We start from the raw sequence: 14,969 nt of genomic DNA, 5'->3' as shown, positions 1-14,969 counted from the left end.
TAGCCATTCATCATCGAAAGGGAAAAAGCTGAGCCAAAAAGAAATTGTTAAAGGGTAAAAAATGTATTCTGTTAACTTAGCCTCCGCTTTCAGCCATTTTGTCTACCAGCCCCCATTTTGTGTTTCTGTGGGGACTTTTTGCAAAGTCAGAAGTTACATGTTAACTGAAAGCTGGTTGTGCTGATAATACTTACGTGCCACAGTAGAGGCCTTACCCTGCCCTGCCGAAAGACCCCGAGCACGCAGATGTTCCCATCTGCAAGCCCACCAACGCCTGTAACCAACCCTGTCTATCTATGAAAGTGACGTGGGAGGGGGTTTATCCGGTTTCAACAGTTCTGCATGTAAGCATTATGTAACAATGACAAAGGGGGTTTTAGTGCTTGTCTTACTGTACCAAATTTGTATAAATACCAGGTTTGAAACCATGCTAGTCAGTGCCCTTCTCAGACACTTGCAGTGTCTGTATGACAGAGCCCGCTCATGAAATGTAATAAACTTGTGTTTTGTTCCACTCCAGTGTTGATCGTCATTATGTGAAAGCGTAGACTAAGGGTGTCCCTGCACAAGTGGGATAAAGAAAATTCCCGCTTCTACAAAATGAGCCAAGAGTTGACCAACGCGCCCATCGCCTTAGACGTGAGAATCCCCAGGCCACTCATGCCAGCCATGTGCTGGGAACCATTATCAGCTAAGTATGTCCTAACTGGCCTTCTAACACACCACACAGGTAACCAAAGTATCTCACTGCATCGTTAGTGTGGTCCAGGTTACACAACTCCCAGTTCAGTGCATGGATGTACAACACTATTTTAGCATGATTCAAAACATTAACAATAGGTGCTATTCAAAAACATCAACAATAGGTGCTATTCAAAAACTATAATATACTTATAGTTATAGTAAAACATGGTTGAGGTCGCAACAACAGCATGGGGCAATATTCAGGAAAGAATTGCAAAAGAAGGTGAGAGAAACAAAGAAATGTTCAAATATCTTGGAGACCTTGCCTGTTTTTTACTCAAGGATAGTTACCTAGAAGGGTAAACCCAAATGACGTCACTGGGACCTGGGTATAGAACAGTACATTGGACCAGTGGTCCCAGTAAACAGATTAATGCATATAAAAGAAACAAAGGTTATACAAAATTAGAAAGGAAGAATGAAAGAACCGTAATATACTTGCTGTGCAGTGTTGTTTAATCACACTGAACAAAGCAGTAGTTCAAAACATTTGTTAACACAATTTAAAGCAGTGCCCCAGGAGGAAAAAGAAGGGCGAGGGTAACGTGATTGAGGTGAGGTCCTAAGGGACGCAACCACCTACCACTCTTCAGGCGTCGAAACGTCGACATCTACCACATTAGCCAGTTTGACCAACAGCGATTTATCACGGTGATTCTGTTTGAAACTATGGGTATATAATGTTTGGATATATTGTGAATAACTTGGCTGCAAATATGAGCCTCTTGTCTTGTAAATATCTGATTCTGTGAATCGCACACTGTTTTATTAACTCCCTCATCCTCACCTCAATCACGTTACCCTCACCCTACTCAGAGAAGCAGCTTCGCTTGTTGACATTTTATTTTATCACTCAAGTTGTTTCCTCCAGAGCATAAGACAAGGCTCCAGGTGAGGCCTCCATAACCGGACTCATAATACTCCTGATGTGGCCTCAAGGATTGGACATAATGTGCAAGTTGTCCCCTTTACCAATGGGGATGATGGGGTAACAATTGTAAAGTGAATCAAAAGTTGGTCGCACTCTGCTCGTCACACCAGCAAGTTGCCCCAAGGAACTGTGGTCAATGTAGTGGCGACGGCGAGTACGCCTATGCCACGGTGTATGTAGAAAAGTATGTGTCGCATTAGCCATCCCTGGACACGTGTTTCGAGGTAGTTGCCTCTCGTCAGCAGGGAGCAGGTCAGTGTAAAGGGGTGCCGCGTGGACTGCCAAAATGTAATTAAAATAGGTAGAGTACCTCTCATGGCGCGCAGGTGCAGGTCCGAGGCTCGTCAGCCCGTTGGCTCAAGGGAGCCGTAATAAATTAATCAAAAGTTGGTCGCACTCTGCTCGTCACACCAGCAAGTTGCCCCAAGGAACTGTGGTCAATGTAGTGGCGACGGCGAGTACGCCTATGCCACGGTGTATGTAGAAAAGTATGTGTCGCATTAGCCATCCCTGGACACGTGTTTCGAGGTAGTTGCCTCTCGTCAGCAGGGAGCAGGTCAGTGTAAAGGGGTTCCGCGTGGACTGCCAAAATGTAATTAAAACAGGTAGAGTACCTCTCATGGCGCGCAGGTGCAGGTCCAAGGCTCGTCAGCCCGTTGGCTCAAGGGAGCCGTAATAAATTAATCAAAAGTTGGTCGCACTCTGCTCGTCACACCAGCAAGTTGCCCCAAGGAACTGTGGTCAATGTAGTGGCGACGGCGAGTATGCCTATGCCACAGTGTATGTAGAAAAGTATGTGTCGCATTAGCCATCCCTGGACACGTGTTTCGAGGTAGTTGCCTCTCGTCCGCAGGGAGCAGGTCAATGTAAAGGGGTGCCGCGTGGACTGCCAAAATGTAATTAAGACAGGTAGAGTACCTCTCATGGCGCGCAGGTGCAGGTCCAAGGCTCGTCAGCCCGTTGGCTCAAGGGAGCCGTAATAAATGAATCAAAAGTTGGTCGCACTCTGCTCGTCACACCAGCAAGTTGCCCCAAGGAACTGTGGTCAATGTAGTACATCGTGGCATAGGCGTACTCGCCGTCGCCACTACATTTACCACAGTTCCTTGGGGCAACTTGCTGGTGTGACGAGCAGAGTGCGACCAACTTTTGATTAATTTATTACGGCTCCCTTGAGCCAACGGGCTGACGAGCCTTGGACCTGCACCTGCGCGCCATGAGAGGTACTTCACCTGTTTTAATTACATTTTGGCAGTCCACGCGGCACCCCTTTACACTGACCTGCTCCCTGCTGACGAGAGGCAACTACCTCGAAACACGTGTCCAGGGATGGCTAATGCAACACATACTTTTCTACATACATCGTGGCATAGGCGTACTCGCCGTCGCCACTACATTTACCATAGTTCCTTGGGGCAACTTGCTGGTGTGACGAGCAGAGTGTGACCAACTTTTGATTAATTTATTACGGCTCCCTTGAGCCAACGGGCTGACGAGCCTTGGACCTGCACCTGCGCGCCATGAGAGGTACTCTACCTGTTTTAATGACATTTTGGCAGTCCACGCGGCACCCCTTTACACTGACCTGCTCCCTGCTGACGAGAGGCAACTACCTCGAAACACGTGTTCAGGGATGGCTAATGCAACACACACTTTTCTACATACATCGTGGCATAGGCGTACTCGCCGTCGCCACTACATTTACCACAGTTCCTTGGGGCAACTTGCTAGTGTGACGAGCAGAGTGCGACCAACTTTTGATTCATTTATTACCGCTCCCTTGAGCCAACCGGCTGACGAGCCTTGGACCTGCACCTGCGCGCCATGAGAGGTACTCTACCTGTTTTAATTACATTTTGGCAGTCCACGCGGCACCCCTTTACACTGACCTGCTCCCTGCTGACGAGAGGCAACTACCTCGAAACACGTGTCCAGGGATGGCTAATGCAACACATACTTTTCTACATACATCGTGGCATAGGGGTACTCGCCGTCGCCACTACATTTACCACAATTCCTTGGGGCAACTTGCTGGTGTGACGAGCAGAGTGCGACCAACTTTTGATTCATTTATTACGGCTCCCTTGAGCCAACGGGCTGACGAGCCTTGGACCTGCACCTGCGTGCCATGAGAGGTACTCTACCTGTTTTAATTACATTTTGGCAGTCCACGCGGCACCCCTTTACACTGACCTGCTCCCTGCTGACGAGAAGCAACTACCTCGAAACACGTGTCCAGGGATGGCTAATGCGACACATACTTTTCTACATACATCGTGGCATAGGCGTACTCGCCGTCGCCACTACATTTACCACAGTTCCTTGGGGCAACTTGCTGGTGTGACGAGCAGAGTGCGACCAACTTTTGATTCATTTATTTCGGCTCCCTTGAGCCAACGGGCTGACGAGCCTTGGACCTGCACCTGCGCGCCATGAGAGGTACTTCACCTGTTTTAATTACATTTTGGCAGTCCACGCGGCACCCCTTTACACTGACCTGCTCCCTGCTGACGAGAGGCAACTACCTCGAAACATGTGTCCAGGGATAGCTAATGCAACACATACTTTTCTACATACATCGTGGCATAGGCGTACTCGCCGTCGCCACTACATTTACCACAGTTCCTTGGGGCAACTTGCTGGTGTGACGAGCAGAGTGAGACCAACTTTTGATTCATTTATTACGGCTCCCTTGAGCCAACGGGCTGACGAGCCTTGGACCTGCACCTGCGCGCCATGAGAGGTACTTCACCTGTTTTAATTACATTTTGGCAGTCCACGTGGCACCCCTTTTCACTGACCTGCTCCCTGCTGACGAGAGGCAACTACCTCGAAACACGTGTCCAGGGATGGCTAATGCAACACATACTTTTCTACATACATCGTGGCATAGGCGTACTCGCCGTCGCCACTACATTTACCACAGTTCCTTGGGGCAACTTGCTGGTGTGACGAGCAGAGTGCGACCAACTTTTGATTCAACAATTGTAAAGTGTACATATCTCTGGAGCAGCAGTTGTTAACCAGGGGTGTGCCGACTCCTGGTTTTCCACGAAAGCCCACTCAATGGGTCACTGACCGTTTAGAAAACAAAATTATATTAGGAAATTAATAAAGTATAAATACATAAAAACGTATGTTGTAAAATGAATCACTTTAAAACAGACTTGAAAATTGTAGTGTTTTTCCCAGCCCTGGAGCGTGCGAATAAAATACGCTACACTGGAGCTGTAGTCAAATACGTCTTTATTCCTCAGCATACAATCACACAATGTGAATTCTCTCATGCTCAACATTAACCATCCCTGTGTGGAGGGAACATGGAGGCCGGCTGTGGGGCCGGTCGGGAGAGTCCCAGAGGAAGAGATTGAACACAATCTAGACGCGATGCTCAGGTTACTTGTGAGGTGCTGAGGTGGTAGTTCACCCTCTTTGTCTTGAACAGCAACAGCAGGGTACTGGGTGGCTACCGGATGGTAGCGCAAGGTACGCCGGGGTGTTACATTGAGGCAGCTCAGCTTCGGCAGCATTTGCTGTGTAGAGCGTTCTCCCGCTGCATCGTCATCGGTGGCAGCGTTGGCGGAGTCAGCACATGTCGAGGTGGCAGAGGAGAGGTGCTACGCCTGGGGAGCCTTGAGGGAGCCCTGCTGAATCATCTAGGATCAGTAGGATTAGCAGATGGAGACTGTGTTTGCAAGCATGCCCTAATGGAGATGGAGCTCAATGAGACTGAGGGTAGGGTAAGTTTACTGCGCTAGTAATTTAGATAGCCAGCAGTGTCAACAGATTAAACACATGGAAGATAAGCATTCAGGGTGGACAAGAGCAGCAAGGGGGGGGAAGGAAACAGCAGGAGGGTGCCACCAGATATACCTTACGGTCCCATAATGAGCAGTAAGTGAGGATAATTTGGATATCGAAAAAAGGAGTTACATCCTACCAATGAAGGTGTTAACTAAACACATAAAACCTCAAAGCAGTATTCTCTCGACTAAAGATTCTGCCATAAAGTCCACATCAAACAGAGCAGAAACTACTGCTAAATCAAAGGAGAAGCAGGACTTTCTAGCCACCAAACTCCACTAAATTACCCCCTCGCTAAAATCCTACTTCAAGGTCAGATCAGAACTAAGAAGAGAAGTGTGAGGAAAGAAGTGGAGATAGCTAGGTCCTGAAGAATCATTCAAACAGGGTAGGGATAATGAATGTGGATGAGAGGGGACAAGGTGGTGTTTCAGTACATCCGCAGTCTTCACAAAAAATTCATTCTCCTGCTTAGCAACAGAGGAGTTAGACGCTGATACAGGAGGAGTAATGGCTGACCAGAGTAATATCTCAGGAATGGCTCCATTAACTGGAGAGTATGGTAATGGTGACTGTAAGAGGTTGGACTCTGTGCAGGGAATGTTAGGCCAACTAGCACAGGAAATTAAAGAGCGTTTCTCGATATCTGAGTCAAACCAAAAGAGATCCAGGTGACCTGCTCCAGTTTGGAGGCAAAGATTGAGAACCTAGTACAATGTGCACGAGATTTAGAAAGTGGGATTCAAGGACTCCAGATAGCAGTCAAAGAAAACGCTCAAGTAGTAGTACGCTTGAAATAATGAGAGAAGATGCTGTCTGGGAAATCAGAAAAGTTGGAGAACAATGCCAGGAGGAACAACATTAGAATCCTGGGGGTCGTGGAAGGTGCAGAAGCGACCGATATCAAATCTTTTGTGATAAAACCGCTGAGAAGTGCCTTCCCACAGGAAGATGGTCTTGTTATCTTGAGGGTGAAATCCAGCATGTGCATAGAGACCCCTTTAAATTGCACCCGGGCGCAAACCCCCCCGGAACATTTTGGTGAATTTTCTATCCTACACTGTAAAAGAGAAACTTAAGCTTAGCTCTGAAGGAAAAATCACTGCAAGCATTGGGGGCCACCTTTAAAATCAGATCAAATATCTCCAGGGAGACTGCTGCCAGGCAGTGGTAGTTTGGAAACAGAATGAAAGAATTGAGAAGGCTGGGGGCTAATGTTCAACAAAGGTTTCCCACTATCCTGAAGGTTATGTGGCAAGCAAATGCACATTTGTTCTGATCCTGAAGATGTAGACAATTTTATAGTACAGGCAAGGAACAGGGGAACTTCAGAAAAATAAATGAGCAAGGAAAACGAGATAACACTCCCTCAGAAATGAGCTCAAATAGGCTATGGATAGGCCTAGTTTCAGGATTAGGAGGGTTCCGGGAAGGGGGGGGGAGGGGACAGCACATCAGCACATGTGGTGGGAAGCATTAAGAGATAATTACAAAAAGTTTTGAGTCCTCCCCCCGCTACTACACACGGAACTCGGATGCTGGAAAGCAGCGCTGCAATATGCACATGCACCCCCTGCATACGCGGGTAACATTCCGCTGTTAGGGATCCCATTGACGAAGCGCAAAATAACACCCTGGCTGGATGCCGGGATCAACACAGGGGCAGACTTGTTTGGAGACGGGATGCTGCTAGACCACGACACCTTAGTTAATGAAACCGGGGCCCGGCACATTTATACTTGCTACATGCGGCGCTGTTTCAGTATGTAAAAACCCATTGGGCCCCGCAAAGACAGGAACCCCCCCCACCCATGATCTAGTCCAGATGGTTTACTATATGGGCAGAGGTAGGCACCTTGTTCGATGGCTGTACACAGGCCTAAGTTCGCATACACAAATCACCCTGGGCACGTTGGGGACTGCATGGACAGAGGACATAGGCAGGGACTTAACAGATAAGGAATGCTAGAGCATCCAAAGAAAACATCGAGGAATGCAAAGTTTAAATTTATTCAGACAATGGTATTACATAGAGCTTACCTAACTCCGCATAAACTATATAAAATGTTCCCTCAGATGCAACACTGCTGCCCGAGATGTTTGTTAGAAGGGGCAGACCTAATTCACATGTTGTGGACTTGTCCAAAAGTGCGGGGGTACTGGGACACCGTTAGGAGCATCTCAGGGGAAGCCGTACATCATGACATACTGAACACCGTAGAGGAATGTGTTTTGGGCCTCCATAAACAAGTGTCTAAACATAAAGCGCAATATCGGTTTGTAGACCTGGCATTTATTTTAGCTATCCGGGACATCACTATGCGATGGAAATCGCGCAAACCTCCGGCCATATTAACTTGGCATGCGTAGCTACTGCGTTGGGGCAGTGCTGAAAGTGCTGCATTGCGCAGAGAAGAACTTAGAGGCCTGCACAAGACGCCAATAGCACTAGAATGGGACGTGATGCTTGAGGCCTTGAGGTCAACAGATATTGCGCAGGAACCTATTTGATTCAAGAACCTGAATGCACGTTGGACACCCCTACTTTACATGTGGAACAGGGTAAATGGTGTTATCCACGTACATATGACATGTTTATGAGCCCAGATGCTTAGTGTGAATTATTTAAGATGTTTTATGGTGCATATGAGACCGGGGAGTTGAGGGTGGGGGGAGTTACAAGCGGGTTTATTGCAATTTTGTTAATAAGTACGGTCAAGAACGGAGACTGCCGTAATAACACGGAAGATACGTGGACATTTGCAAAATCACGAGAATCACTGACACGGCTCAAGGAATGGATACATCGTGTTGATAAAATGTATGTACTTATGATGCACTGTAATGACTATATATGATATGTAAAGTACTGCCGAGACATATATGATACAAAAACCAATATAAATATGTTTAAAAACAAAAAGGTTTTGAGTCAGCGAAGTAGGATAGCACTAAACAGAAGCAGCCTTTCAAAAAAATGAGCACAGTGGATGAGGGGACATTTGTCCTGGAAATATTATGCTAGAATGTAAACGGGCTGAGGGTTGATAAAAAAAAAGGCAACAAACTATCTTGCAGCATTTAAAGCAGCATAAATCACAAACAATTAGGCTACATGAAACTCACCATAGGAAACAGTAATGTAGAGATCTTTTAAAAAAAAAAAAACAAGTGTGGAGAATGTAGTTGATACTGACCAATTGCACTGTACTAAAGGTATAGCCCTTATATTTAAAGCAAAATCAGGAGTGGAGTTGGTTCGGTATAGGGTGGATGAGGGAGGTCGTTATTGCGGAGGTTAGTTTGTATCAAAGTTTATATACGTTAGTGAGCTATTATGGCTCAAACATCGATGATGTTTCACATCTGGCACATCTTTTTCAAGTTTGGTCAATTTTAATGCGCCAATTATTTTAGGCGGGGACTTTCATATCCTCTTAGATAACAATCTGAACAGATACTCCATACAAATACAGATCAATTCCCCAAAGAGGAGTGTATATCTGGTGGATATGCTGGAAAATCACAACCTATGAGATGTTTTTCACACAATAAAGGGGGATTGTAGAGACTATACCTTCCACAGCAAAAAGAATAGTCACTACTCCAGACTTGATTATTTCTTCATGGAGAGGAAAGAAGTGGAGAAAGTGGTAGGGATAGGGCATCTCCCTATCCATCTTTCAGACCACACAGCTCTGCTCTTACAGGTTGAACTGAGGGACACACAGGGGTAAGGAAGAGGACAATTAACAGAAGGATTTTACTTCTGGAGGGGATGGTGGCATAACTGGCACATGGTTCAGAAGAATTATTTTCTTGAAATATGTTATAGGTCCCCCTGCACATAGTATGGGATGTATATCAAGCCTAGTTAAGTGGGACTCTTAAAAGTTTCAGTAAACTGGGCAAGGGAAGAAAAAGCAGAATTCCCTAGATTGGACGAAGGGATGGGGAGATAAGAAAAGGTGCTAAAAATTGAAGTATTAAGTAAGGAAGAAGAAAGTTGCAGCTCTCGAGGAGCTGCAAATAAAATTCAGAGTTAAGACAGAAGAGAAGGCAAGGCAACAGAGGGTAGTTAGTAGAGCAAGGGAAATAGTGTAGGGGGAGTGCTGTGGAAAATTGTTGGCGTGGAAAACAAGGTTGGAAAGGAATCAAAACTACATTTGGAAGGTTAATGTTAATGATACAGGTCATATAACAGAAGAAAGCTACAAGATAAGAGAGGTCTTTAATGTATTCTTTCAGGAACTATACACAGAAGATCTTGCAACAAACTTTGTTGACAGATTTTTGGTTTCAAGGAAAGCAGCTTCCTAAACTGTCTCAAGAACAACAAGATTAACTATTTTAGGAAATAACTGGCAGCGAAATACTGGCAGCAATTAAAAAAACAAAAAGAGGTAAGGCTGTGGGTCCCGACATGATTCCTAGTGAGCTCTACTCTGCAATTGTGGATGAGATTATCTTAATCTGTATTAAGCTGTTTAATTCCATATTGGTAGAGGACATGCAAATACCGGAATTGTGGAACAAAGCAGTTATAATGCTAATCTCGAAGCCCGGTAAGAACCCTTTTCAGTGCCAATCTTTTGGTCCGATCTCTTTACTTAACTGTGACTATAAAGTCTTTACCAGTATCTTGGCTGCCCGTATGAATAAGGGAATAAGGTAGTGGGACATTTAATACATGAGTACCAAAAAGGCTTTCTACCCGGGAGAAATCTGAGAGAGCTGAATCATGCGTTGATCTGCACAATGGATTTAGCCATAACTATTGGTGTTCCTCTTGCAGTTGTGACTGTGGATGCCGCCAAGTCATTAGACCGCGTTAATTGGATTTCTTTTATGGCAGTATTAGATCACTCTGGTATGGGTAAATTTCTGATAAACACATTAGGGAAGATTTATAGAACTACTCCCAGAATCTTGGTGAATGAGAGCTTATCACCACTAGTGAAAATAGAAAGGGAGACAAGACAAGGGTATCATATTTCACCTATTTTTTTCTATCTTTCTATTGAGCCCTTTACCTTGAATGCCTTTATTCCCATATTCAATCTTAGGCTTTGAGCAGAGACTTTTTCCAGAAAGATTTCGCTATTTGCAGAAAAGTTTATTGTTTTTACCTCAGATGTACATTCAGCTTTACCACATCTCATGGTGGAGGCGAGGATCTTTGGCGGCCTTTCAGGATATAAGATTAACAAAGAAAAAATGAAAATAATGATTTGGAATCAAAATGAAGGGGAAACAACAAGTGTCACAGAAATAAGCGATCTGGGGATAAAATAACCATAGACATGGAGAAACTTCCCGCAGTTAACTTTGGGAAAACCAGCCAAGAAATACAAAAACTGTTAAAAAGATGGCAGAACCTCCCATTGTCTATGAGTGGATTAATTTAGTCAAAAATGTTCTTCTACCCAAAGTCACCTTTTTGTTTGATAATATCCATTTCAATTTCGATAAAAAGAGCATTCTAGCTTTACAGGGGAAAATAACATCCTTTGTCTGGGCCAATAAGGGAGTACGTCTCTCTTGGAAGAAGTTGAGTAGAAAAGTGGGGTTGGGGCTTCCTGACCTTCAACTATATTGCTGGGCTTTTCAGCTTAAAAACTACAGAATGTTATTATCCTGTCCAGATGAGACCTTAGTTGGTGCCATCTGTAGAGTAATGCTCTACGGCCTGCCCAAGGAAGCCTTCTCCTACAAATTTGGGGCTCCAAAATACTACAAGAAGGTCAGATTAAAAGGACTTCTAGCAGCAGCTAAAATATGGTTGGAGGTCAGATCACTTTTGGGCATTGCATTCTACAGTAAGTTGTCTCCCATATGGTACTCCCAGGTACCCCAGAATGTATGCTTGATGCTTTTACGGACCCTTTGAGACAGAGTGGTATAAATAGATGAGGCAGCTGGTAGGTGAGGGACAGAATCTAACCTAGGAATATTGGAGTTCTAAGACTGAAGGGAGAATCTCTAGGTTCAAAATCCATCAAGTAAACTCATGGCTCAGGAGTCAGGATTGGACATGAGTGGAACTAAACCAAATGGAAATTGACCTCCAAGACTGACTGGTCAGGAAGAAGGAAGTGGCACAGTGGTACCAGCATTTACTCACAGCGGCCAATGATAAGAAGAGAGCATCATTCTCCGCATGGGAGGGATACTTGCCCGAATGCTGAGGTGGAAGAGTTATGGCAAGTATCTTTATCTACACTTAATACAGTAGTTAAACCTGCTGCATTAAGGACAAACCTTTTTTTACTGTTCATAGAGTTTATTGGACCCCGAAAAGGTTGGCGAAAATAAGGGTAAGTGGTGACTCCAAGTGTAAACAGTGAGAAAGAAATGGAGCAGACGACATGCATATGTATTTTATCGGTCCAGAGTTAGAAGAATTCTGGTTTGCTGTGGTTAAGACCATCTCTGATTCATTTGATATCACCGTGGAGGTAAGCACTGTCTTAATCTTGGTTGGGATAAGGCAGCAAGATTTGGGGGGCTTTCCTCTACACGTACAACAAAGAAATCTGATGTTCTATTTAATTCGGATTGCAAGAAGGAAAATATGTAAGTTATGGACTCAAACCTCTACGCCTTCTTAGCATGCTTGGAAAAGTTCGGTGACCTTCTTTGAGAAGATTGATTGGTGGAAAAACAAGAGAAAAGATGGCAGTGACTTTTGGGATATGTTGAATATTAGGAATTTTGCCCAGTCCGATAAGGATATTTTAAAGCAGTTGGCCTAGGAAGCAAATCATACCTGAGGTAGCCCAGTAATTGTTTTGCTTGAAGAAGAGTGTCCAATCTTTTAAGCGTGTGGGCCTCTAGAATCTGGAATGGGGCTTATTACTGATTGGAGATGATAGAAGGACAAAAAAACAATAAAAACATTAACCATACCACAACACCTCCTCGCCTATGGCGTATTTCCTGTTCAGAGTCCGCCCCAGAACCACCAGGGTCCTGATGCGTATACCATAAATGTGCTACAACTTCCTCTCTGTTAACTTAAAATGGGGATCACCACAAAATCACACTTCTTTAGTCAATCGGCCGGGAGCTTGCACTTGTTGGCTGGAACGAGTGATCAGAGATGATCGAGGTCCACCCTGATCAGACAATGGTGACATAGAACCAGGTGCTTGCGCCGAACCTGCTGGCAGAGACGCTTCATGCATGGTCTCAGGACTCGACGAGTGTCGCAGTAAGTGTCTGAAATGTAATGTGTCCCAAGTGATGGATTGTCCAGGGCGATGTGCTGTCACCACTGATCCTTTGAATGCCACTACCTTTAGGGAGTTAGCGGCAAAAAGAGTGTCTGTTTGCCATTTTAGTTCCTGTTTAACCCGTACCCAGTCTCCTTTGTCAAAGAGGTCTCCTGGGCATTCTGAGCCGGATCTGCATACGTTTGAATTGTTTTTCTGAGTTGTGTCGGTGTCTCGAACCTTGCCAGTGTTGACTGATTGATCTGCAGTCCATTGTGGTAGTTTTGTTCTGATGGCTCTTCGAAGTAACAAAGTGGGTGGACTCACCAGTTGTGGAGTGGAGGGTTAATACCACAGTGTTCTTCATTGGCCAGCTCGAGTACCTGGTGTCGTAGGCTTCCAGGTATGATGATTCTCAAGCCTTGCAGTATTACACCTTTTTGCGTGACTGCTATCTCATCCTGTACGTTTTTAACTTTTGGAATTCAACATCATAGGCAAGGGGCCCCCTACTACTTCTCAATGAGTGCGTGGTAGTAAGTTCTTTTATTTTAGTCATGTCTTTTTCTGCATTGGTGGCAGCAATTATTTGTGCCACGGACAGAGCATCTGAGGTGGTTGATCTCACAATGAAGTTGAGTTAGGCTTCAACTGTCTTTGAAGTCAAACTGTGATGAGATAGGGGCACTCATGAAAAGTAATCTGTTGGGTTTTAGCTCCCTCCTCCGCCTTCCACTCTGGGAGAAAATATCAGTGGATTAAAGCCACGCCTCCATGGTGACTTGTAAATAGGGTATACCTCCAACACAAATGCCCACACTTTAATGTACACACAGGTAAATACACACCGATCTGTCCAGAGACACGAATGTGTTCTCAGGTAAAGCCCCACTGACTGGCCACAGATTAAACTATGCCTACCTGTTCACATGTACATAAAGTGTGCCTCTTGCGTAAACCTAGCCCAGCCTGTTTACGCTTACCCAACCTCTCACAACAGATGTATACTGGATCCAAGCTTGCCAGAGGTTACTGGGGGCACTGGTGATTATCGCTGGTGTTCCAAGGCCTCGAATTTTACTGCGCTCCAGTTGGATGACCAAGTTATGCTCTTTGTATACATGTCTCCCCAAGAGTGAGCACTAGAGGTTTACACCAAGGGGTGGAAGAGGGTTCAGAACTCCTACTACACAACTTGAGTCATTGCACGCAAAGTTAGGGTCCTGTCCGAGCTATAGCTTTTAAAACAAGCATTGTCAAACTCGATAAGTCTTGTGTTTTTTTAATCAATATGGTTTCTTCATTGTTTGACGATTTTGTATGTGTCATTGCACAGGCCCACACACACAAATAATTGGTAAGAAGGTGAAGCTGAGAGTGGGTATAAGAGTTGATGATTGATTATGTATGATTGGGTGTGCCATGGAGTTATAGATGAATGAATAGATGGATGAGTGAGTGACTAAGGCATGGATGGGTAAGTGATTGGGTTTGAATGAGTGTGTGAATGCATGGATGATTGAATGAATGACATTGTGTGTATGGATGGATAAAAGTGACGAACGAGGAAGCACTTGGATGGATGAATGGGTTAGGTGGCGAGTATGTGGATGTGTAGCAGGCTCCAGATGCTGGCACAAGACCTTTGTTGGCAGAAGGCTCCTTTCCCTGAAGTGAGAAAGCACCACAAAGCAATGCACGTGAAATATGTACTCAATAAAATACAACTAAACACATATGCTCCTAGGTTGATGGGGCTGGTGCACAGCTAATGACATTTCAACAGAAGAACATGGGAAGATCAATCAATCAATCAAAGACATTTCTAGAGCGCACTACATACCCGTAGGGTCTCAAGGCGCTGGGGGTGGGGGGGGTGCCGCTACTGCTCGAACAGCCAGGTCTTCAGCTTCTTCCTGAAGGAGAGGTGGTCTTGGGTCAGGCGCAGGTCGGTCGGGAGGGAGTTCCAGGTCTTGGCGGCCAAGTAGGAGAAGGACCTTCCTCCTGTAGTCGCTCTTCGGATGCGGGGGACCGCGGCGAGGGCGTGGTTGGCTGAACGGAGGTGGCGTTTGGGAGCGTAGAAGTTGATTCGGCTGTTGAGGTAGCTCGGGCCTTGGTCGTGTAGGGCTTTGTGTGCGTGGGTGAGGAGGCGGAAGGTGATTCTTTTGTTGACGGGGAGCCAGTGTAGGTCTCTCAGATGTCCGGAGATGTGGCTGGTTCGTGGGATGTCGAGGATGAGTCTGGCTGAGGCGTTCTGGATCCGCTGGAGTCTCTTC

The 14,969-nt window shown here is 45.4% G+C and overlaps 1 protein-coding gene across 3 annotated transcripts in view; it reads right to left on the bottom strand.

The window, feature by feature from the left end:
- The window catches only part of LOC146854144 (uncharacterized), a 198,969-nt gene that overhangs the window by 58,866 nt on the left and 125,134 nt on the right, over window positions 1–14,969 (bottom strand). The gene's annotated exons all lie outside the window — the stretch shown is intronic.

The sequence above is a fragment of the Triturus cristatus genome, chromosome 4_1, assembly GCF_964204655.1.
Source record: "Triturus cristatus chromosome 4_1, aTriCri1.1, whole genome shotgun sequence".
Classification (NCBI taxonomy): Eukaryota; Metazoa; Chordata; class Amphibia; order Caudata; family Salamandridae; genus Triturus; species Triturus cristatus.
Note: the sequence above shows the minus strand (reverse complement) of the source record. Positions and strands in the feature narration are given on the sequence as shown.